General features: G+C 42.8%; 1 protein-coding gene across 2 annotated transcripts in view; it reads left to right on the forward strand.

Moving 5' to 3' along the window:
* The window catches only part of LOC120940039 (WW domain-containing adapter protein with coiled-coil), a gene marked incomplete at its 3' end in the record, with an annotated part of 68,342 nt that overhangs the window by 14,435 nt on the left and 30,174 nt on the right, over positions 1 to 23,733 (forward strand).

Below are 23,733 nucleotides of genomic sequence, written 5' to 3' on the forward strand. Positions count from 1 at the left end.
CTGCTTTAACTCTCTTCAGTAGAAATGGATATTTACCTTACTATGTCTTTTCCCAATGTGATTGGAAATGGGAGGGTCTGCCTTAATTTCAATAGCTGGACTATTGTAGTGCTGTAATAAACAAGAGGATCATCTGTATCTTTGTCTGTGATCACTTAATCTCTCAGAAAAAATTGAACTCCGACTGTAGGGGCTGTGCTCTACACAGATGTCTGAGAAAATTAGCGTGATAATCCTCAAAGTAGTAAGTTGGGTTTCTGGAGGAATTCTTCACCAGCACTGTGTACAGAATTCCCCCAGTTAAGCATATTGCAAGAATGTGATATTTGTTGACTGTTTAAAAATAAAAATGGCTTCTGCAGATTAAAAAATGTAATAAAAAATAAAATGTGGAGTTGCAAAAACTGATGTGCGACCTAATCCCCCCCCCCCCAAAAAAACAGCTGTTCCACTGCTCTCAGCTTTGACGTCATATGCAAGATCAGCAGTCTGAAGGCGGCAAAGACCTGCCCCCATTTTGAGGTGTTGTAGAAAGGACCCTCTTCCCCTTGATGCAATTGGGGAGGTACAGGTGTTTGGCTGCTATGGGATGGGGATGAGTTGGTGTGCTCGTCTAAGGGGTGGTGATAGATATATATTTTTTTATATACACTGGAGTTCAGTTTTAATGTTGTCTACAGTATTTGTCTGCAAATCACATGCTGGGATCAGGGGACCCCAGTGGTGAGAAGTCCCCACAATATAATTTCTATTTTTAGCCTTGAACCAGTCGCAGTCTGCAAGCACCTTTTTAAAATCTAAATCATGTCAAGTAGAAATTGCGTCCTCACGCCTTCAGCCGTCCGCCTTTGCTTCCCCACTGACCAACCGCGCTATGGCCAAAAGAAGGCTACAGCGTGGTCGTCCGGTTCTGATCGCAGATCGAGGTCAATGACTGACCACATGTAAACACATTTTTATTATAGACCTTTCCTTTCCTCAGCTGCAAGGAAAGCTGATAACTGGGTATGCAGCATCATCAGTGTTAATCAGTGCCCATCAGGGCAGCCTCATCAGTGAAGAAGAAAAATTACTGCAAAATCTTATAACTAAAATGAAGGAAAATGTGGTGGCCACCCCCCCAGTGAACACTGCTGTTTACAGATTGAGGTAAAGAGCCAATCAGCAGCGCTTTACCACGTGATCAGCTATGAAATGGAAGCTGGTTTTTGTCACTCCCTCATGTTGACCGCACAAGGAGAGGAAAAGAGAGCCGATAACCGCCTTTTCTTTTAAAGGGACATGCACACTGATTATTATTGCTGCCAATCTGTGCCCATCAGTGCCGCATCATCAGTGAGGGGGAATTTTTTTTTTTTTATTTAGCAGAAAATAACCGAGTGGTGATTAAATACCACCAAAAGAAAGCTCTTTGTGTGAAAAAATCCTAATGTTTGTGTAAAGTATTGGATGACTGCGCAATTGTCGTGCAAAGTGCGACAACGAAAATTGACCTGGGCAGGAAAGGGGTGAAAGTGGTTAAAAAATAACTGGCTCCTAGATTGAAAGAAAATTTGTCAAGCCCTGGACTATCAACCTTTTGTATTCGGCAATACAGCAAAGCTCAGACTGGGAGAGGAAGAAATAGGACAAGGAGCCAATCACTTGCATTGTAGAGCTCATGTACTATCTGGGTTCATGCTGTTAAAAGGACAGACCCGAGAGATTGATGAACTCATCTAGCTCCTCCTCCTTTTTACTGTCCTATCTCAGGCTGAGGGAGGGTCGAGTCCTCTAAGGGCCCTTTCACACTGGTGCGTTTTTGCGGTAAAAATAGCGCTATTAAAACGCTCCCCATGCCCCCCTCCATTGAAATTAATTAAAATCGCGGTGTTTTACCGCGTTTTTAAAGCGGTTTTTAATTCATTTCAATGGAGGGGGCATGGGGGGCGTTTTAATAGCGCTATTTTTACCACGAAAACGTGGGAAAACGCACCAGTGTGAAAGGGCCCTAAGTGATAATTAAGCAGCAGAGAAACGTCAGGTCCCATAATACAGCCATGTCTGGCAGAACTGTTAACCATCTACTCCTCCCTGAGATCTAAAAATTTTTTGGCAGGTAAAGCCTTTCCCTTTAATCACCTGTGTATTTATCAGTTTGCCTGGAGCTTATTTTTGAAGATCTTAATTGGACCTTAGCTGCAGCCTACCTCCTCCCCCGCTGAAGCCAAGCCTTGCTCCTTTTAAAATTAAATTGCAAATGATTTAATGTCCGATATGAATTTAACAATGTTTGATCATTTTATTGTCATATTTTCATTGTGTTGAGTATACAAATGTGTGGGTCTCTTTCTAGTGGCTTTCAGTATTTTTATCATAGCCTTCTAAGTGGACAACATGTCTGTTTTTAATATGCATCTGTTCATAATGTTCATAGTTTGGCCATTAACACCCCTTTCACACCGGCACCGCTCTGCGTCGGTGGTGAAGTGGAGCTTTTTGGCTGCTAGCGAGGAGCTTTTAACCCCCACTTCGGCGCCCATTCATTTCAATAGGCAGGGGCAGTGGAGGAATGGTGTACCACTAAATCGCTCCAAGGATGCTGCTTGCAGGACTTTTTCTAACGTCCTGCAGGTGCAGCGCTCCAGTGTGAACACTGGTGCTTTCACACTGGGGTTGCAGGGGAGTTGTTTTTTTAGGCGCTTTACAAGTGCTATTTCTAGCCCTTTAGCCCCTAAAAAAAATTCTGTTTTGACCAGACTCCGCTTGCTCAGCACGGATTCACCCCGCTGAGCCAGCTGATGACAGGTCCCTCTCTGCTCACTGTGCAAGGACGGACCTGTCAGAGCCCCGCTCTCCTCTATAGGGGATCACCTGTCCATTTTTTTTATTTTATTGTTTCATCCGAGCCGCCAGACGGATGGAAAATAGGGTTTCCATCCGTCTGCATTTAGCGGATCGGATGTCGGCGGACATGTCACAGCTGACATCCGTCACTCCATAGAGGTGCATGGAGTGTCTGTTTAGGTACGCCTGAAAAACTGACAGGCGGACCTTAACGGTCCGCATTTGTGAAAGAGCTCCTAAGGGCACTTTCACGATGAGACGCGCTGGGCATCGGCGGTAAAGCGCCGCTATTTTTAGCTGCACTTTACTGTCGTGCTAGTGGCCAAAAAAGGGTTAAGTGCCGGAGCTGTCCATTGATTTCCACGCCTCCAAAGAAGCTGCCTGCAGGACTTTTTTGGATATCCTGCCAGCACAGTGCCCCAGTGTGAAAGCCCTCAGGCTTTCACATTGGAGTGACAGGAGTGGCGCTTTGCACGCCCTATTTTTAGCATAATAGCACCTGTAAAGCGCCTCAGTGTTAAAGGGATCCAAGTCTGACCATACATGGTCAAATTTCGAAAGAATTTTCTTTTGAAAATCATAAATTTTGTACATTTTTATCATCCGATGGTGCCAACATTGATTTTGAAATTTGACCAACCAAACCATTTCACCTCAAAATTGTGGCTGGGAATCTTTCTGTGAATTTTATTTTCTTGCACATTTCTTTTTAGATTACGCTTCTCACACGATTCTCCATTGATTAAAATATCGTTTTTCAAAAAATTTCAACATGCCCGATTACTCATTCAATGGCCGCACGGATATTGGCTGTTGCTGCAGCCCACTAATGGTGTCATTTTCGAATGACAATTCTTAGATAAGAGTTTTGAAAGAAAATTATTTTGAAGTTCAACCCATGTATGGCCTATGTCAGGGATAAGCAATTAGCGGACCTCCGAGTTGTTGCAAAACTACAAGTCCCATCATGCCTCTGTCTCTGGATATCATGCTTGTGGCTGTCAGTCTTGCAATGGCTCATGGGATTTGTAGTTCTGCAACAGCTGGAGGTCCGCTAATTGCATATCCCTGGCCTATGTGTTAGATCTTCTCTTTCATGATTCGAGATTCTTTTGCAACACACAGGCACTTGTAAAGCCCTTAAATTGGCAGCAAATTAAAAAGCAGAATTGTAATGTGTTTTAGGGCTGTTTCTAGGGCTTCACCTAGAACATGCCAAAGAAAACCAAGGAGCTCTAAGCCCTCTTCCAGTCTTGGTAATGCTTTTCATTTCACGCTTGCTAAAAAATACCATCGCTGACCGTAATACAACCCAATACGCCCATAGCGTTAATGCATGGTTTTGCATGTTTAGTGCACGTTATACACTACAGATGCCCTCCAAGTGATATATATTTTTGCCTCACTGATATTCCACCTTCCACTTCGCCTTGGTCAACGCTACGGGCATGTTTAGGGCATATTGCCATAGACTTGAATGGAAGGTGTTGACTAGCTTCAACTCCACCCACACATGACTTTATAGCTTGATTTTCGTCACACAGCTACACAAATGCTTCATGTTTTTCCACAGCTCTGTCCATGTTCTTTGCAGGCTGCTTTATTAGGCATTTGACGAGCTGCAAAAATGCATTTCACAGGCCTGTTTCTAATGCCATGGTGAACGGGACCCTCGACGGTGGATTGTCCATGTTTGTTTTGTTTTTATCTGTTTCAATAAATGGAAAGTTATTTTTGTTCTCCCTATTTAAAAAGGGCTTTTTTTAAGCCGTATTAAAGCAAACGTTTTTTTTTTTTTGCATTGCAGCTTACCAATTCTTAGATGTGATGGCTGCATTCGTGTTTTTTTATTTTTTTCACCCGATGAGCCTGCTAATAAGTCTGTTCTACATCTGAAAGACAGCTTGTCCTGTTGTAAAAGTTAGAGGGATGAGACAAGCCATTTACCACTAACAGGAGTGCTTACAAGTTGGCCTTTATTAAACATTATCCCTAAAGGGAAAAAAACATTGCTGTAACTGCTTAAAAAATGTTGGCTGTAGCTTAGCTAAAATGTGTTGGTGCATTTAAATCTGCTAGCACATCTTAACACTTCCATGAGTCCAGTGCTGGGACCAGGCCATTCAGCGCCCAGTGCTAAGATGCCAAATTGTCCCCGTTCATGATGTGCAAGCTTAGGGGATCCTATGCCCAGCAGTCTCTCGCTTGGTAAAATCACAGTGCAGCTCCGTTTTAACACTAGGCACATGCATGTGTTGATGACACTGTCCTAGACCGTTCTCGACTTGGTGGTGCGGGCTGTGCTCTCTCGCCCTCCTTCCTGCTAGTGCTGCTTGGGTTTGTCGCTGAACACTGTTGTCTGCTTGTTGATACAAGAGTGATGCACTGTCTGGAAGAAGGTGGAGTGCGAACAGAGCCCGCACCACGTCCCGGCTCGTTGCTCCTAGCACTGGGCTAATAAGAGTAGTAATGCTGTTGTCACTCCTCCTGTCAGCCTTGTAATAGAAGGAAAGCAACCTCATCCCTACAGTAAAGCATTGCACCCAGGGCAGCCGCTCCTCCGGCCCACCCCTTGTCCTAGCCCTGCCTGTGCACCCTGTGTTTTTATCCAATTGTAGGCCCTGTAATACAGGAGGTATGTTTCTGGCCAGATCAGGTGAAAATGGAGAGCTTAGAAAAAGAATACTAATGCAGCCACCACATCTGATGTTTGTTAAAGGGGTCGTAAAGGTAAAAAAAAATTCCAAAATAGCTTCCTTTACCTTAGTGCAGTCCTCTTTTACTTACCTCATCCTTCCATTTTGCTTCTAATGTCCTTATTTCTCCTGAGAAATCCTCACTTCCTGTTCTGTCTGTAACTCCACACAGTAATGCGAGGCTTTCTACCTGGTGTGGAGTGTCGTGCTTGCCCCCTCCCTTGGACCACAGGAGAGTCAGAACGCCCACTAACACACAGCTCCTTTCTATCTGCAATGTTGTCCAAGGGAGGGGGGCGTGCACGACACTCCACACCAGGGAGAAAGCCTCACATTACGGTGTGGAGTTAGACCGAAGAACAGGAAGTGAGGATTTCTCAGAAGAAATAAGGACATTTAAAATTAAAATGGAAGGATGAGATAAGTGAATGAGGACTGCACTAAGGTAACGGAAGCTATTTAGGATTTTTTTACCTTTACAACCCCTTTAAGCTGTAATTTATTACATTTTGTTTTTGGGTGGGATACCATTCAAGTAAGAATCGTGAAAAGGAGCCTCTGCATGTGATCTTTTATGGCATTTACAGATGTATTCTGCCTAGGGCCACAGAAGCTCATGTAAACATTGCTGTGTAGTTACAGGCTGCATTTATTTAAATTGTGAGCAGGTTTTTGAAGCACACATTCAAGTGACAGAGCAGCTCCTCTTGTCTAGAATGCTAGTCTATGTATTCCAAAGTATGATGAAATGCTCTGTCTGCTGACCTGCCTGACCTCTATTTACATTAGTCTGTACAGTTGAAATAAATGCGGCACATGGGGTGGGGGAAAGTCAGCAGAAACGTTTTTACATGTGGCCTTGCTGTGTAGAAATCCTGGCAAATGGATTACATAGCTAAAGATGGTAAAGCGCTCCCCTTTACACAACTGTGAAATTATATACAGCAAATCGTACACAATATCCTAATGTGCAGAAAAATAATAAACCTGTTTCAGCATAAAGATATATAGAATAACATGCCAAATCTGTGGTAGTGCATGCCAGTGTGCCACCACTAAAACACAAATGTCCAAAACATATATAGTGTAAACCCAGTTGCTAAAGTCTACTACAGTCTTTAAAAGAGACGTATGGGTATTTCTTGCCCCAGTCATACTTACCTAGGTGGATGCAGCATCGGACTGATGCTGTCGCCTCTTCACTGAGAACCAAGTCACTGAACATCTCCGATGGCTCGGTTCTCACAGATCCCAGAGTGGAGAGCTGCTGCCTGTGAGTCAGCAGCTCCTCTGCTCCTTGAGGTAGGGAATACACTGAAAACAGAGCCTGCGCAGTAGCTGCCAACTCTGCTCTGCAATATTCCCAACTGCAGTGGGAACTTGGACAGGAGGTATGGAGAGCAGAAGGATCTCCCAGTTTTTTTTGCAGAACACAAAATGAATCTCATAGTGACTGAGTATGAACAGCATGTAATGCACAATTTATTGATGGCTTTTTAGGATGTGGAATTGAGACTTTTTATTAGAGAGCCAGGTGCACACACTCTTCCGCTCGTTCTCTCCAATGACCAGTCTAGGGGATTTGTCTTTGTTTTATTTGGAGGACTTGGTTAGGAGAAGGGAATTGGTATCATACTCCAAAGAAATTATGCACAGGTGGCATTCTCTTTGTAGAACTGTGGAAGCACATGATCTGCTGAACCATACAGGCTCTGTATGGAAGAAAAAGTCCCTCTATAGCAGAAAAGGCGCAGTGGACTTTGACATTAGATTCAAGTCTTCAAAACACAAGCGAGTGTCTCCTTTAGCTCCATCTCTCCCCCCCCCCCCCCCCCCAGTATGCTGACTTCTAGGACCAGAAGGAGACTTCAGCAACACACTCCATGATCCCTTCAGGGTCTGTACTCACAAAATGTCCAGAGACAGCTTGTAGCCTCCTTCCAAATGACACATGACCATATCCATACGCTATCTCCCTCCGTCAGCTTGCACAGGAAACCTGGGTTGTAGCTTCAGGCCTTCAGATCTGCAATCTGAGGCCGCATGGCCTTCCACGTTGGGGGAGAGGCAACCGTCTCCTCCCCACCTGAACCTCCTTTTTTTTTTTTTTTCTCAGAGGTGGACTGGAACTTTGAGCCCATGTGCTCCTCAGACTTAAATACAGGCATCCAGAATTCCTTGGGGCACATCCCCTTCTAATTGGTCTGGGCTGTATCTACGTCCATGCTCTCATCTGTCAGGGTTTACTTCCACTCTCCAATATGCCATCTTGCTATTGGATCCGTGCAGAACACAGAGCACACTGAGCAGACCTCACTAATCGATCGCTGCTCTCTGTTAAAGAGGTTGTAAACTTACCTCATCCTTCGATTTTGCTTTTAAATGTCCTTATTTCTTCTGAGAAATCCTCACTTCCCGTTCTTCTGTCTGTAACTCCACACAGTAATGCAAGGCTTTCTCCCTGGTGTGGAGAAAGCCTCTTGAGGGGGGAGGGAGCGAGCAGGAGTGTCAGGACGCCCACTAGCACACAGCTCCTTTCTCGATCTGCAAAGTAGAGATTGTCCTGACACTCCTGCTCGCTTTCTCCACACCAGGGAGAAAGCCTTGCATTACTGTGTGTAGTTACAGACAGAAGAACAGGAAGTGAGGATTTCTCAGAAGAAATAAGGACATTTAAAAGCAAAATGGAAGGATGAGGTAAGTGAAGGAGCACTGCACTAAGGTAAAGGAAGCTATTTAGGTTTTTTTTTTTTTTTTTAACCTTTACAACCCCCTTAAGCAGGCAGCACCTAAATTTGCCTGTCTGCTTCTCTCGTAAGCGGAAAAGCCAAAAATTATATACGCTCTCTAGTACCTACCTAGGTGGGCGCTACTTCTGTTGTCATATTTTTTACAAGTAAATCCTTATTACCCTACACTAACGTGCAGTGGTAGAATGGACATGCTTTCCAGTTTTGTTTCTTTGAAAAAAACAGAAGTACAGCAGTACTTTCTTTTGTTTCCCAAACTTTCATCCCAGAAAGGGAGCAGTCAGAAAAACAAAAGCAGTCGAACAAATACAGCTGACCTTGTCATTGGTTACAAAGCTAAAAATATGCTATTTTCTGGCTTGCCCTGTAAAATTTAGAAAAGATGAGGGTAGGCTGCTTCCATTGGGCTGCACATTTTCTGTTTCAGACACTATAGCCTTCCACACATGGCTCATATTTTTAGATTCCTGCATAGATTTTGAAATTTGAACCATGGCCGGCCCTGTCGGCTACATGCATTTGACAAAATTCAATTAAATTAAGGGAGGGGGAAAATGGTTGCCTGAACATTTATAGTTCCTCCACCAGGAACTAGGGGATCTTGGCCAGTATGGCTAGCCTATTTTAATTTGTCACAATAGTGATATGCATAACCTTTTTCTTATGTGTATTTGCCTAAAATATTGAGCATAGCATTTATTTAAAGTGTTGCTAAACCCACAGCTGTAAAATCATTCTGTATATGTATAACAAACAAAATGCTTGTTAACCTTGCTGTGAAACCTAAGGGGTTAATTCTGCGCATTGTGTGAAAGGCTGTTTGATCCTGTCTTATGTGATCCTTCTCTTCCACTGTCCCCAATCCATTTCCTGATAGTATAGAGCCCTAGGAGATTCTCTGCACATGCTCATTTTGTGTATTGCTAGTGTGTTTTTTTTTTTATTATTGGGGAGAGTGCATGTGATCACTGTATTTAACAGTTTATATAAAACAATTGCATCCCCATGTTCTGTGTACTGTGGGAGACTAGATACAGGCATAACCCGCTTTGCGTATCCTCACTTTAAATACATTTGCGAGTACCGACACATGAATATTTTTTACTGTAATAAATATCCCCCCAAAAATATATATAAAAAAAGTTTTTTCCCTCAGTTTAGGCCGATACGTATTCTTCTACATATTTTTCGTAAGAAAAAATTGCAATAAGCGTTTGGTTTGCGCAAAAGTTATAGCGTTTACAAAATAGGGGGTATTTTTATGACATTTTTATTAATTTATTTTTTTTATTACTAGTAATGGCGGCGATCAGCGTTTTTTTTTTTTTTTTGACTAGTGGCCTGCGCAAAAGCCGACGTATAGCTACGTGCTCTCGCGCAGGGGAGCCGACCTGCCGCCGTAAAAAATGACGGTGGCTGGTCGGCAAGTAGTTAAGTAAATTTTCGTTTTGCATACATGCTCTAGTCAGATTGTGTACCTAAAAGTGGACTAAACCTGTATAGTGAATGCAGGGTCCTGGGTTTAGTAACACTTTTAAGATAAATGGGATGTACTGCCTTTCACAGCTGTCAAAAATGAAACCTCGATAAAAACAAATATTTTTCCTTGCACTGATATCTGTTGATTGTTCAAAGCTTGTGACTATATAGGGCAAATCATGTTCAACACATTTGGAACTGCATTAGCTGCCACTAATACTCATGCTTGGTCAAACATGTTGCAGAATTGAGTAGTTCTGATAATTGCAGCATATATGGCCCTAAAAAGGTTTAGTAGTGATGAGAATATTGTCAGTGGAAGAATTGTCCGGCTTGGTGGAAGCTCTATTCTTGGTTTTCATGAGTTCTTTTATTAGTGAGAAACTATACTGGTTCAATAAGCCATACCCAGTTTATTTAAGGCTGAACTCTGGGCGATGCTAAAAAAAAGACGGTCCCCGGGTTACAAACCTTCTACTTCCAAATAGAGGGAGACAACTTGATGAAGTGAGAGGAAATCTACCCCTAGGAAGAGAAATTTACTACTGTGAAAGATATGGGGAAAAAGTGTCTCCACTGGAGCTTTATCACCATTCCTTGTTTCCAGGTGAAAACTTCTGAACAGGGGCGCAGACGGCAGAACAAATGATAGCGGTGTTAACCCTTTACTATGCTATCCAAAAAAATTATAAAATAGTTTTGGCTGCAGCTACACTTAAAAATGTTTCCTGTTCCGACTTCCAAAAAAAATCAACTTGACAAACCTACAGACCCCATCTTGTTTAACTTGGAGACTGATTGTACTACAATATTTTTTATTTTTTTTTCTAAACCCAAGCAGTTACACAATACCTGACTCTGACCTAGTATCAGCCTTTCATAGTTGCTGTATAGCAGAGCTCCGCAGTGTAAGCGGAAGAAGCAGAACAAGGAGCCAATCAGTTTGTGCCGATAGGAAGAGAGTGCAGAGAGATTTCTGTGCTCCTTTACTGTCCAGTGACAGGCTGGAGCAGGTCTGGGTTTTCTTGGGCTCGGGGTTGAACGATGTTTGCCATCACTGAGGACATCTAGCTGCAGAAAAAAGTACTGCAGGGCAAGTCTCTGTAACAAAGGTGAATATTGCAGCAAATCTGGTTTTGTTTCATTTTTTAGTTTTATGGCTGCATTTTTGCCGCATTAGTTATAAGAAAGCTATAGTTGGGTAAAAAATATCTCCGGGTCGGTTATTATGAAAAACAAATTTGGTGGGCACGTACAATATATATTTTTTGCTGTGTATTTTTGGTTGAGGTTTGTTTAGTGAAACCAATTACCGAAAAAAAAAAAAAAAAATGCTGTTTGTATCATCCTGTTTAGAGGAGGCAGAAGCATTACATCTATGGGAAAATACACTCTGTAAATTGCAAGGATTTTAGGATTCACTTGTGACCCTATAGAGCTTATTTACTCGGGCAGATAAAATGCTGTTTACACAGTAAATGGATGTGTTTTTTGCAATCTAAACATGGCACTATAGTAATCAGTGAGCCCTTAAGACCCGGTTCACACTGGGGCGACGCGACAGGTGGCTCGTTTTGCAAATCGCCTCTGAAGTCGTCCGCAGGACGACTTGCAGAGTCGCCCCCGAAGTCGTGCCACTGCAGTGTGAACCGACTGTAAACATATCTGTGTTTACATAACAAAATGTATGCTGTGTTTAGACACAAAAATGTAGGACACAGTTACAGATTTTATGCATGTAGATCTGCAGATTTTATGAATGTAAACATATAAATGCGAGTACTTTTACGCACTAATTTTACACGTGATCATCTAGCTTTGTCACAAAAAAACTCTCTAATGCAGGAAATGCACACATGCCCATGTGAATGAGCCCTAGAACTGTCTGTGGCTGAGTGACTGACCTCCTAGGTGTTTGTTCCTTTACTCACGTGGGAGTTATTTTGGTTGTACAATGTGTCAAAACTCATTCTTGCAGACTGCTGGACATGGCAAAACCTCACTTGTGTGCTGTAGTGCTCAGTGTTGACTTTGCTGAATAAGCAGTGAACTTCGATCCCTGCCTGATCTTTTGTAGACTAGGGAACTCTGTCATTTACTAGGATTATCGTGTGACAGCTGTCATTGGAAGTTTGCAGTCTGTTTCTTGATCTCATTGTTTTTCTTCATGTGGACTCACTAAATATACACATCATGATAGGGGAAATGGAAACCCTGTAACTGTGCAGGTTGGTCCAACCCCACTGTGTACCTTTTTTTTATAAGCAACCTTGACAGCTCAACAAGAAAAGACGTCTATTGTGAACTAATCGAAAAACAAATTTGGCTGTGCAAGGAAGATGAATGTTTTTTTATTGTCAGTAACATACTGTATAGTTGGCCATACATGGTTCTAAATTAGGCCAGTTCAGCAGGGACTGTGGCCAGTTTGGTATCGGTGTGTTCCACTGTCGGAATACAATCTCTCAGTGGAGAAATCGTCATAAAATTGTCACTGCTGACTAAAATGGGGGAAAAAAATGGCCGTCTATATCCAGCTTTACAACACACACTTAAAGCGGAGGTTCACCCGCACATGACACTTTTTCCCCTTAGATGGATGCTCGTTTTGTCTAGGGAAATCGGCTAGTTGTTTTAAAATATGATCCGTACTTGCCGTTTACGAGATGCATCTTCTCCGCCGCTTCCGGGTATGGGCTGCGGGACTGGGCGTTCCTATTTTGATTGACAGTCTTCCGAGAGGCTTCTGACGGTCGCATCCATCGCGTCACGATTTTCCGAAAGAAGCGGAACGTTCGGCTTCTTTCGGCTACTAGTGACGCGATGGATGCGACCGTCGGAAGCCTCTCGGAAGACTGTCAATCAAGAAGGAACGCCCGCTCCCGAAGACCCATACACGGAAGCGACGGAGAAGATGCATCTCGAAAACGGTAAGTACGGATCATATTTTAAAACTAGCCGATTCCCCTAGACCAAACGAGCATCCATCTAAGGGGAAAAGATAAAAAAAATATATAATTGGGTGAACTCCCGCTTTAAGCTAGCAATAAATGGCTTGAAAATCAACTGGTTCAGCAAGGACCAGCTGATTTACAAGCTATCTATGACCCCCTTCAAACAGGCTGTCTGAGGTTCCGCCTGTCAGTTTTTCTGACCCAATTTACACCCTCCTGTCTTCCCTATGGAGCGGCAGATGTCAGCAGCGACATGTCTGCTGACATCCGCCACTATCTGATCCTATCTGCAAAATACAGACGGATGGTGGTCCTATTGGCTATGATTGGATAACAATGGACAGGTGGTCTGTTTTCACCTGTTTTTTCCATAGAGCAGAGTGGCACTGTCTGTCTCCGCACAGAGAGCGGAGACGGACCTGTTGTCTGCCTGCTCAGTGGGGATCAACGGATCGATCCCCCGCTGAGCAAGCAGATTCAATTCCATGGAGGCGCTTGTTTGAAAGGGGCCTAGGGCTCTTTCTGTTCTAGAGACTTCTCTTGTAATTGGCATCTTTCAAGCTGGAAAGTTTAGTCAAGCACTGCATGCTGCCAATCAATGCAGCGATGATCCATGTATTCTGACAGTCGTCACTTTCAGAATCCAATAACGCTGTGTGTGTGTGTGTGTGTGTGTGTGTGTGTTTGTTTTTACTTTGCACACTAGCTGATCAAAAAAAAAGTATGGCCAGCTTTAGAATTACCTGATGGACATTACATAAGAAGGTAGTTGACACTTGAAGCTGTCACTTGGCTACCATAAGGAGAATATGCATTGTATCTGCATATATTTTACAGTTCTATTCACCTTGTCATGTTGCCCATAAAAAGGTTAAAGGCATAAAAACATTTAATAGAGGGTACATCCAGTAGTTTAGATTAAAGAGATATTAAAGATGCAATTTTTTTTCCCCCCTAAATAGCTTCCTTTACTTTAGTGCAGTCCTCCTTCACTTATCTCATCCTTTGATTTTTTGCTTTTAAATGTCCTTATTTCTTCTGAGAAATCCTCACTTCCTGTTCTTCTGTCTGTAACTCCACACAGTAATGTGAGGCTTTCTCCCTGGTGTGGAGGGTTGTGCTCGCCCCCCTCCCTTGGACTACAGCAGAGTCAGGACGCTGTCTACGTTGCAGATAAAGGAAGCTGTGTGTTAGTGGGCGTCCTGACTCTCCTGTAGTCCAAGGGCGGGAGCGAGCACGACACTCCACCAGGGAGAAAGCCTTGCATTACTGTGTGGAGTTAGACAGAACAGGAAGTGAGGATTTCTCAGAAGAAATAAGGACATTTTAAAAGCAAAATTGAAGGATGAGGTAAGTGAAGGAGGACTGCACTAAGGTAAAAAAATTGTACCTTTTGCAACCCCTTTAACTTGATTACTGGAAACAGCAGTGTTTTTATTTGTATACATAGTTTGTTAAACTACATATATTTTTTTTTTTTAAGTTCTTTATGTACTATAGACAATATTCGAAATATTCCACGATTTTTGCACAGATGTTTTTCATAATGAGTTTACTAATCTACATGTTGCCACCTGTGCAAGGTGTAAGGTTTGCAATGAAAGCCTACCCTATGTGCAGTGATTAGAGTGGAATTTGACACCCTCCGATTAGGTGAAATCTTACACAATGGAAGGTCAGTGGAGCTTTGAGAATATACTATTCTACCCAAAGCTGCAGGATTGTTTTGAACATTGTGTATCAGATATGTAGCTATAGATCCATTTCCTTCAATTATGCAGCTTTTGGTTGCTGCTAATACATTTATAGTAGGCCTGACTCAAATAGTGAAGATTTTCTATACTTTAGGTATATTTAGAAATGTGAAAGGTAATGTATAGTTGTAGCATACATTTTTTTTTTTCCTTCTGTCATTTCATATGGGATTTGGTGGCAGAAGGTGAGGGGGGGTTCAAATCCCCCTCTCCCGGAATGGTATCACATGCAGAAGTTTAAAGCATGACTTAAATTTTGATGCTTCTGCTTTATCCAAAACTATAAAGAGGGGGTCGGCCTATTTTAGACTTCACAGCAGCCTTTAGGCCCCATTCACACCTAGGCGTTTTTACGCCTGAAGCGCACTGCTCACAAACGCCAGAGGGGAGAATTAACATTATTCCCTATGGTGACTGTTCACACCTGAACGCCCAAACGCCTGTCGCGCGAAGCTCAAACAAGTCCCGGACCTTTTTTTGTCGCGCGAACCGCGCGACAGCGGCGTTTGAGCGTTTTTTTTCCCATAGAAAGTAATGGAAAACGCGCGTATTGAGCGTATCGCGCGACAACGGGCGTTTGCTATGGGCGTTTCGTCGCTTTAATCAATAGAACTTGTCGCCCATGCAGAAGATTAAAAAAAATCTACCAACATAGCAACAAGTGATGAAAAGATGATAATTTTTCCTATTGGCTAAAATAAGAAACGCCGAAGTACAAAAACGTCGCACGACGCTGTATGCAAACGAGCAAATAAGCATGAATACGCGCGAAAAAAAACGCCCAAAAAAAACGACCGAACGCCCTACGCTCAGGTGTGAATGCAGCCTTAGGGTTTTTATATAACAGTAAAATGGAAAAGTGTCTTAATGCTAATAGCAGACTGCATCATATGTCCTTTTCTTAGTTTTTATTTAATTTTTTTTCCTATAGTTCTACATTACATTTATGTGTACTTCCTTGGTTATCCTCTGAAGATGCAGTTACCAGTAAATAATTAGCATCCAGATGTCATTTGTATAGTGCAATTAAAATGAAGCAGGATTGCGTGTCTGTGGGCTGCCTTTACAATCATAAGCTAGATACCTATAAGTCTGAACTTCGTAGTATTGCAGGTTTTTTGCAGATACCATGGATTCCATGCATTTTTTAGTAGTACATTCTTGGGAACCCGTTTGACATTTCCTGCTTACTGTTAAATAAAAAAAAAAATTTTTTTTAACCACTTCCCACCCAATGACGTTGTTGAATTTGAGTGGGGATTTCTGAATGGTGCAGGCATTTTCTGTTTGAGCCAGCGATTCCCTGCAATTTAAGAACAGCCATAGCCGCTGGCCAGATAGGCCCCCTTCCGGCGTCTCTATATTCAATCGGAGGCCGAGCGCAATGTTATGACGTCACACCCGGCCAGGAAGCAAGGATCGTGTGTGTGTGTGTGTGTGTGTTTTTTTTTTTTTTTATTTTTTTTTTTTACATTCCATGATTTACATTTTTTTGCTGTCCCCTCAAAATAATGCACAGCTGTTAATTGTCTCCTGTGACAATGTCCAAATTGGGCCCAATTACCCATTTTTTTTCTCCCCGGTGTCATGTGACTCATTAGTGTTACAAAGTCTCAGGTGTGAATGGGGAGCAGGTGTGTTAAGTTTGGCGTTTATCGCTCAAACTCTTACTGGTCACTGGAGCGTCAGCATGGCACCTTTTGGCAAATAACTGAGGATCTGAAAAAAAATTGTTGCTCTACATAAAGATGGCCTAAGCTATAAGAGGATTGCCAAGACCCTGAAACCAAGCTGCAGCGCTGTAGCCAAGCCCATACATCTGTTTACCAGAACAGATTACACTCGGAACAGGCCTCACCATGGTCGACCAAAGAAGTTAAGTGCTTGTGCTAAGCGTCATATCCAGAGTTTGTCAAGCGAAGTAGAAGTATGAGTGCTGCCAGCATTGCTGCAGAGGTTGAAGGTGTGGGGGGTCAGCCTGTCAGTGCTCAGACCATACGCCACACACTGCATCAAATTGATTTGCAAGGCTATCATCCCAGAAGGAAGCCTCTTTTTTAAAGATGATGCACAAGAAAGCCTGCAAGCAGTTTGTGGAAGACGAGCAGACTAAGGACATGGTATACTGGAACCATGTCCTGTGGTCTGATGAGACCAAGTGTGTGGCAGCAACCAGGTGAGGAGTACAAAGATAAGTGTCTTGCCTACAGTCAAGCATAGTGGTGGGAGCGTTGTCTTGGGCTGCATAAGATCTTTGAGGGAACCATGAATGCCAACATGTACTGTAACATACAGAAGCAGAGCATGTTCCTCCTCCCTTCGGACACTGGGCCATAGGGCAGTATTCCAACAGAACGACCCCAAACACACCTCCAATATGACCACTGCCTTGCTAAAGAAGTTGAGGATAAAGGTGATGGACTGGCCAAGCATGTCTCCAGACCTAAACCCTATTGAGCATCTGTGGAGCATCCTCAAACGGAAGGTGGAGGAGCGCAAGGTCTCTAACATCCACCAGCTCAGTGATGTCGTCATGGAGGAGTGGAAGAGGACTCCAGTGGCAACCTGTGAAGCTCTGAACTCCATGTCCAAGAGGGTTAAGGCAGTGCTGGAAAATGGTGGCCACACAATATTTACACTTTGGGCTCAATTTGGACATTTTGACTTGGACCCCTTTCACGCTTAAAGCACTTGAAAAGCTCATTAAAACCTCCATTAACCACTTCAGCCCCAGACCATATTGCTGGTCAAAGACCAGGCCACTTTTTGCGATTCGACACTGCGTAGCTTTAACTGACAATTGCGCAGTCGTGCAATGTGGCTCCCAAACAAAATTGGCTTCCAAAAATAGAGCGACAATTTTGAAAAAAATGACTATTTTTTACTTTTTGCTATAATATCCCCCAAAAATATATATTAAAAAAAAATAAAAAAATGTTCCCCTCAGTTTAGGCCGATACAATGAATGATTTTACACTGGGGCAGTGCGCTGGCAGGGCAGTGAAAAACGCCCCTCGCCATTGAAATGAATGGAAATCTCTTCAAAAAAAGCGCTTAGTGTTTTACTAGCAGTTTAGAAGCGCCTCAGTGTGAAAGGAGCCCTAGTGTACTCACTTTTGTTGCCAGCCGTTTAGACATTAATGGCTGTGTAGGGCCGAAACAACTAATCGATCGACAACTAGTTAATTATGAAATCGGTTACCATTTTCATAATCGGCCAGTAACGATGGTGTTAACTAAAATTGGCCCTTTTTATAGTACAAAGAGCAAACTGCTACTGTAAATATTGCGGTACTTTCACTGTTCCACAGTAAAATGAACCCCTTACAGTAGCGATTATTTGCTCTTTTTGTACTATAAAGGGGTAATTTTTAGTTTTTAGCCTTGTGTTACTAAATGTAGGCCTGGTTCTCACACCTATGCAATTTTTTTGGCAGAAACGCACTACAGTTCATTTAACATGGTTTCCTATTGGACACTTCCAATCTATGCTTTTTTCAGCCGCTGCGTATTTGGAAAGGGTCAAGGAATTTGTTCAACGCAAAACAGTGCTTTCTTTGGTTTAATATACTTCAATGGAGAAGCTGCTAGGGGTGTTGAATATAATCGATGCATCGCGATTCGGGGCCCCCCGATTCGGCATCGATGCATGTGACCCCAATAATCGATGTCGGGTGACGTCATCCCGACTTGCCCCGCCCCTCCCGGGAGATCGCTCCGAGCAGGTCTTTTAAAATGTTTTTTTTTATAAATGCGCGTTGTAATCCATTAAGTGGCAATCGCTGTGTGTGCTTTTTTTAAATTTATGTAGATTCATACCTCATAGCTCCGTGTGTAGTAACTGTACATGCGATCATGTGACTACATGGTCCGGCCCGCCTCTCTCTTCCTCTGTCCTCTCACATCCCTCGTCTCAAAGTCTCTTCTGATGTCAGCCCCGCCCGCCTCTCTTGTGATCTGTTACTTTAGCTATAGACGATGGGCGGGGCTGATAACGGACATCAGGGGAGATGAGAGGCAGGTCCGAGCATGGAGTCACATGAGGGGAATAGAATACAGTTATATACACACGGAGACATGAGGTATGATTCTGCATATGTTTTAAAAAGCACATTACAGCAGTGGCTATAACAGCATTTATTATCACAGATATTTTATCAGCAGTCTGACTCTTACACATGCTCTGGCTGTGCTGACATTTCTTTGCTTTGCACATTCCACTGTGTTAACTCCTAGTGTGCTGGAATGTGCAAAGAGTCAGAGAAATTTCAGCAGGGCTGTCAGTTGTGGAATCTAATCCCTGAGTCCTGCCCCCCCCCCCCCCAGCAGCCATGTGTGTATTCCTGTGCACTTTTTAAAGGGGAGTTTCACCCTATTTACACCCTTTAAAAATGAACAGATGACAATGAACCCTCAATAAAAAATATCACGAGGACTTGGAAATGTGTCAATTGTAATAGAAAATAAATAACACGGTAGTCCTCGCTGTACTGATATTTTTATTGAGGGTTCATTGTCATCTGTGCATTTTTAAAGGGCGTATTGATGACAATGGCAGTACATAAAAACACACTGAAAATGCACAGGCAAAATCATGTATTTTCCTCATTGTTTCCTCCAATCATCCTGTGTGCGCAGAACAGCATGCAAGTACAGAGGAGGAGGGGGTGCTGTTATCCGGGGACACAGGGGGGGTACGGGCATGTAGTGGAATCTGATGTGTCACCTGTGATAAGTCATTGTCACTGCAGGGACTGGGCTGTATGGAGGAGATATATAGGCCATGTCTGCAGTCTCTGATCATCTCCTGTATCATGTCTGCAGTCTCTGATCATCTCCTGTATCATGTCTGCAGTCTCTGATCATCTCCTGTACTATGTCTGCAGTCTCTGATCATCTCCATGTACTATGTCTGCAGTCTCTGATCATCTCCATGTACTATGTCTGCAGTCTCTGATCATCTCCATGTACTATGTCTGCAGTCTCTGATCATCTCCATGTACTATGTCTGCAGTCTCTGATCATCTCCATGTACTATGTCTGCAGTCTCTGATCATCTCCATGTACTATGTCTGCAGTCTCTGATCATCTCCCTGTACTATGTCTGCAGTCTCTGATCATCTCCCTGTACTATGTCTGCAGTCTCTGATCATCTCCCTGTACTATGTCTGCAGTCTCTGATCATCTCCTGTACTATGTCTGCAGTCTCTGATCATCTCCTGTACTATGTCTGCAGTCTCTGATCATCTCCTGTACTATGTCTGCAGTCTCTGATCATCTCCTGTACTATGTCTGCAGTCTCTGATCATCTCCTGTACTATGTCTGCAGTCTCTGATCATCTCCTGTACTATGTCTGCAGTCTCTGATCATCTCCTGTACTATGTCTGCAGTCTCTGATCATCTCCTGTACTATGTCTGCAGTCTCTGATCATCTCCTTTACTATGTCTGCAGTCTCTGATCATCTCCTTTACTATGTCTGCAGTCTCTGATCATCTCCTTTACTATGTCTGCAGTCTCTGATCATCTCCTGTAAGCATGTCTGCAGTCTCTGATCATCTCCTTTAGTATTTTGGGGGGAGAGCCATGCGCACTTGGGCTGCAATCGTGATGCATCGCCGAATCGAATCGTGGACTTGATAATCGTAATCGCATCGAATCGTGAGACCGGTGAAGATGCGCAGCCCTAGAAGCTGCAGAAAACCAACCAACGCTTTTTTTGCAGCAATTTTTTTTTTTTTTTTTTTTAATATGCCCAAACAACAAATTGGCCAAAAAAGCATAAAATGCAAACGCGCAAATCGCAGCAAAATTATGTGTGCAAAAATCAAAATGCAACAAACACACTGCAGAAACAGATCAAAAGCAAACTGCATAGGTGTGTACTGAGCCTTATGCTTGCCACACAGATCAATTTTAAGACAAGAATATTAAAAAGAAAAATCTGGTGTAGTGGCGACCAGGAACATTGTTGCTGGATGACACTAGTCTGCTGGGGCTGGTGTGGCTAGTGATCAAGAACACTGTTGCTGGTGGAGGTGGTTAAAACAAAGCAGACACTCCTTCTCATTCATTAAATTCAACCACCTCCTACTTAACTACAGATTTTTGTGGAAAGGAACAACTGAGTTTTAGATAATTTTTTGAGGCCTGGTGAGAACTGGGCGAATACTGGTCAAAGATAGAAACAAGTAAATCTTAAGAGCTGAGAGACTGTGATTGTTGTAGAATTTTTTGGGAAAAGTGTACACCATGGGTAAAAAAAAAAAAAACTCAATCAGTAATCAGTTAGACTACTTTCACACTGGGGTGTTGCGTCATCAGTGGTAAATCACTTCTATTTTTAGCGGCACTTTTAACCCCCGCTACTGGCTGAAAAAGAGTAAAAGCCGCCCACAAAGCAGCACTGCCCATTCATTTCAATGGGCAGGGGCGCTTTAGGAGGGGTGTATACACTGCTCCTACAGCCCCTCAAAGACGCGGCTGGCAGGACTTTTTTGAGCGTTCTGTCCTGCCAGCGCACCGCTCCAGCTTTCACACCGGAGTTAATGGAGTGGTTCTTTTAGGGCGCTTTGCAGGCACTATTTTTTAGCTCTATATAGAGCATGCAAAGCGCCTCAGTGTGAAAGTAGCCTTATTGATCCACACGTCCATCTAAACATTCGATATGTTGCCAGTTAGGCCCCTTTCACACTGGGTCGGGAGGTGCAGTAGCGGCACTATACAGTCGGAATTGCGGCAGTATTCGACCACTAGCGGTGCGGTTTTAACCCCCGCTAGCGGAAGAAAAAGGGTTAATACCACCCGCAATGCGCCTCTGCAGATATATATATATATATATATATAGCCGCGGTGTGCCATTGTTTTTAATGGGAAGGAGCGGTAAACTTTTGGAGCGGTCCCGTCAGCGCGTCACCTCAATGTGAAAGCACTCAGGCTTTCACACGGAGACTGCAGGGCAGGAGTATTTCAGGCGGTATTTAGGTGCTATTTTTAGCGCCAAAACGCCTGTGAAATGTCTTGGCGTTTATGTTCTAAATTATAACTATTAAAGCGGACCTTCGGTCATATTTTTTTTTTTTTTTTTTTTCAGTCTTCTGCACTTGTGTTTTTTTTTTTACTTTGGATAGTAAAACTCAATCATTTTTTTTTTTTTTTTTCCTGCCAGTAAATACCCTATACAGCCTGTTTTGTCTGAAAAAAAGCCTAGGCATATGACCTCATGCACGGCATGCAATAAGAGCTGCAGAGCTGGAGGTGTGTGTCTCTGTAAATCCAGGAAGTGAAACGGCAGCAGCTTCAGCTGCCCACAGTTAAAATGGATGCAGCCAGATTCAGTGGAGGTAGACTTCGGCAGCATATTTTGGCTACTACAGAATCACAGTATATACGGTATATAAAATATGTAAAGTGGTTGGAAAGAAGCTTCAGAATGGCAAAATATGTTTTTATTATGAATTATGCGATCAGACTGCAGTTCCTCTTTAACCACTTTAATACCAGGTACTTCCCACCTTCCTGCCCCAGCCAATTTTTAGCACTGTGCACTTTTTAAAGGACAATTGCGCGGTCCTGTAACACTGTACCCAAACAAAATTTTAATTTTGTTCTCACAAATGGCTTTCTTTTGATGGTATTTGATCACCTCTGCAGTTTATATTTTTTTGCAAAAAAATAAAATAAATACTGCAAATAAACCTTTTTCTTAGTTATTAAAAATGTTGTAAAAAATTATTTTTTCTTCACAAAGGGGCACTGATGAGCTGCACTGATAAGGTGGCACTAATGAGATGGCACTGATTAAGACACTGGGCACTAATAGGTACTTATGGGTGGCACTGATAGGCATCACGGATGGCACTGGCAGGTCTTTGTTAATGGGCACTTATTGGCATGTTCCTGGTGGTCCTGGGTGGGCATTTAAGGGGGGGACTGCACTGATCGGCTCTTCTCTATTTGCGTCCGTCAGATGCAAGTGAGGAAAAGCTGATATGGCTCTTCCTGTTTATTCTGTGATTGGCCACGGCTGATCACGTGGTAAAGAGGCCCTTTACCGAGATCGGTGATGCGGTGTGTAAGAGCGGCGTGATCGCGGCTTATCCTGCTGGACTTCATATGACGCCCAGTCAGGATAACTGAACCACTGCCCAGCCATCATTTTGCTTTAAGCTGGGCGGGAAGTGGTTAAAATGGTATTCATCCCAAAAGCAATTACTGCATATATTGCAGTTTACCAATTCCTAGGTGTGATGGCTACATTCATTTTTTTAAATTTTTTTTTTTTTTTCATCTGATGATCAGGCCAGTAAGTCTGTTTTTCAAAAGAACAATCCCTTCTGCACATGTAGTAGCAACCGGGATGAGACAAACCATTTACCACTGACAGGGGTACTTGCAGTAATCCGCATTTATTTGTATAAACCTTTATCCCAAAAGGGAATGGTTTGCTGTAATTGCTTATGAAGTATTACCCAGAGTTTTGCTTCAATTTGTTGTATCCAAAATCTGCTAGTACAACTAAAGCTGGCCATAGATGACTAGAATTTTTTGAATTACATTTCTTAGACAATTTTGTATACACATTTTCAAAACATTTGAATGTTTCCTTTAAACATTTCATTTTGGAATGAATGGACTTCACCAAACGAAAACCGCATAAATCTTTAGAAAGTTGTTTGAAGAAAAACTTTCCATCCTGCTGCTTCAAAATGTTGTCACTGAAAACTAGTGTTGATTTGATCCCACAAATGATAAGAAAACCTAACAAACTTTCTTACAACATTCTTTTCCTAAGAATATTCAAACATCTACCTATCTGTGGCCAGCCTCACATTTCCCCTTCCCCGGGTTGACCATGTGGTTTTCCAAAGGTTCCCCCTGTGCTTATTCATCCAGAGTGGGCCACGCTAATACAGGAGGTGTGTTACTGGCCAGATCAGGCGAAAACGGGGGGGGGGGGGGCCTAAAACAAGAGAACCCAATGCAGTCACATCTGTTTAGTAAGCTGTAATATTTAAACATTTTGGCTTGAGGTTTAATACTGCTATAAGTTTTTTCTTTCTGTTATTTCGTTTTTAAAACCCAAATGTTTTAACCACTTCGTTACCGAGCCTGTTTTTCAGATTCAGTGTTTACGAGACTAAAACAGTTTTTTTTGCTAGAATATTACTTAAAACCCCCAAACATTATATATATATTTTTTTCTAACACCCTAGAGAATAAAATGGCAGTCATTGCAATACTTTTTGTCACACCGTATTTGCGCAGCGGTCTTA

Source organism: Rana temporaria, chromosome 5 (genome assembly GCF_905171775.1).
Source record: "Rana temporaria chromosome 5, aRanTem1.1, whole genome shotgun sequence".
NCBI classification, from domain to species: Eukaryota; Metazoa; Chordata; class Amphibia; order Anura; family Ranidae; genus Rana; species Rana temporaria.